The 2,397-nt window shown below is 36.8% G+C and overlaps 1 long non-coding RNA gene across 1 annotated transcript in view; it reads left to right on the top strand.

Annotated features, from left to right (window-relative positions):
* The first annotated feature begins 2,218 nt into the window (after positions 1 to 2,218).
* The window catches only part of LOC106935939 (uncharacterized), a 2,852-nt gene continuing 2,673 nt past the window's right edge, over positions 2,219 to 2,397 (top strand). Inside the window, exon 1 of the long non-coding RNA XR_001422011.1 lies at positions 2,219 to 2,386. This is a non-coding gene — a long non-coding RNA (uncharacterized LOC106935939). The remainder of the gene's footprint in view (positions 2,387 to 2,397) is intronic.

Raw genomic sequence — 2,397 nt, 5'->3', positions numbered from 1 at the left:
GTTACTGTCTATAATATCTGATTTAAAAAAAAAGTTTTAATTTTACAGGTCTTTACAATAACTAACTTCTTTGATTGTCCACGACCACCCAGTTCAGAACATACAAAACAAAATATCAAAGTAAACAAACATAGCTTTATTAAGCTATGTTTTTGTTTTTTCCAGTAGTATATTTAAAATGAATAATGAAAAATTATGAACATCTTTCATATCAGTTAGTGTTTTGATGACTTCACTTGTCTCGTTGCCTGAGCCACAAAAAAAAAGAGAATGAAGTCTTCAAAAATATTTAAATGAAAAACCAAAAGTAAAAAAAGAGTTGGTTTTTTTTATTCTAGAGTTTTAATTAAAAAAAAAAAAACAGGAACATGTAAAATGTAGTGAGACACACAGACACAAACACGGGCACAGAAAAAATGACTGGTTAGAGCAATCTAAGCTCATGTCAGCCAAGGAGAGGGATTGTTTGTAGATTTATGCTGCGGAATAGGAAAAAAAAAAGGACCAAGTTTGGAGAAGCTTTGTGAAAGTGGCATTGGTATGCAGCATCTGGTTGTGACCCAAATTAAAAATGGAATGTATTACAAGGGATTTTACACTTGGTTGAGCAGGCTGAAGAAAACTCATCAATCCAAGGAGCTAAAGATAACCAGAAAGGTGGTGAATTGGGGTGGAGGCCGTGGGCTCCTCGTGTTTGTTTCCCGACCTTGTGAAAATCATTCCAACTCCGAGACATTTTGCCCTTATGTTATTACTTCTGTATTCATTTGACCCAAAGGTGGCTAATAAACACTCTCTAATCTCAGGAGGGAGACAAAAATGTTGACATGTTTTGTTCTTTGAAATTAGCTTTTGGACTTCTTGGTCTAGATTTGTAGTTTAAGAGTCTACCGCGGAGCAGCATCTATAGAGTAACCCCTTTTCCCCTGGACTGCAACTCCCTAAATAGAACTGTCAGTAAAAGCAACAGCAAAAAAGAGGCAGGAAAGTGGAACTAAGTGGGAAGCCGAGGCACTCGTTTCAGAAAATAAAAAAGAGAGAAAAAGATCACGTTAAGTTTTATGTTTTTGTCTCCGTTACCAAATAGACAGCATCAAATCTTTTGTCCACATGTTTTATTTGCTGTGGATGAACACACCGAAAATACCACAAATAGAGCCCCGCCGCATGAGCGTCGCTCTAACACACACAGCGCCGTGCAGAATTGTTGTCCATTATAAGCTCCAGACCTTTGGTCCCAGTTTTAGATGATGCATGCTGAACTTCTAATAGTTATTCAAGCAATGCCTCTTCCTCGGAAATCATGTTTGCCACCATCACCTTGCAAGTTTGCAGAAAGTAATCACTATAAACATCAACAAGTGTGGAGCTGAGTGGAGATTTATATAAATATATATATATATTTTTTTTTTTTTTTTTTTTTCGGAATAAATGGAGATGGGAAAAACTGATGGGAAAGACACTGCTACATCATCTGTGTTTGCTGATCATCCATATTGTGTAATCATGTGTTGCGGTCAAAATATAGATGGATTGATAAGTCAGAAGCGTTGCACATTAATTTAGGTAATTTTTCAACAACGGACAGGAGCAGCACCTCCATTACCGCAGAAGAGGCCTCACTCTGCCTATCAGTCACCCATTCCATCCCTCTATCAGTTGTAAGCCAGACACCAAGGTATTTATGGCTCGTTTTGTGAAATAGGTACTGGCCCCAGGCCCAAAGGGAGCCGTTAATCTTTTTTTTTTTTCTTTAGATTTAACCGGGCAAACGTCAGACAATTTTATGTTCTGACATGTAAAATACTCTGAAAGTGGTGTAAATGACTCTCAGCTCTAAATGATCAAGGTTTGTCTAATCTTAACACACTCGTAGTCATAGATTTCTCCATTTTTAAAGTTAACTTTGAAGAGCGAGGAAGAGTTGTTAGAAATCCTATTTTTAAAGCTTGGAGTTTGGGCTGATGAAGGCTTTCTTGGTGTTCTGCTATAGACTCCTTATGTAAATTGAGTTAATACAAATAAACTGAATGGATTGAATTGAACTGGCTTAAAATCCCAATGCTACAAATGTCTCTAGAATTTGAGAAAGTTGCAGTTTCAACTTTATCAAACAATGCTGAAAACAGTTCAAAAAAATGACTGCTGGCTAGACTACAGTTACTAATACGTCAAGAAGATTAGATCTAATAATACATATTATGGGATGTTTATGTAGCACCTTAAACCACTCTATGAGAAAGAAACTAAAATGGTGGGTGCTTGGGTTCGACATCAATGAGGTACACCATTATGTAGACAATACCACTGACCTGGTTTGTAACAAATATGACCCAGAGAAATGGAAATTCAGGCAAAATTACTCAGCTTCACTTTATTAACTAAGGTGACAGGGAA

This window comes from Poecilia latipinna, unplaced genomic scaffold (genome assembly GCF_001443285.1).
Source record: "Poecilia latipinna isolate Pla-1442-1.1 unplaced genomic scaffold, P_latipinna-1.0 Scaffold2047, whole genome shotgun sequence".
Taxonomy (NCBI): domain Eukaryota; kingdom Metazoa; phylum Chordata; class Actinopteri; order Cyprinodontiformes; family Poeciliidae; genus Poecilia; species Poecilia latipinna.
The sequence above is the reverse complement of the archived record's forward strand: the minus strand, read 5'-3'. Positions and strand labels throughout refer to the sequence as shown.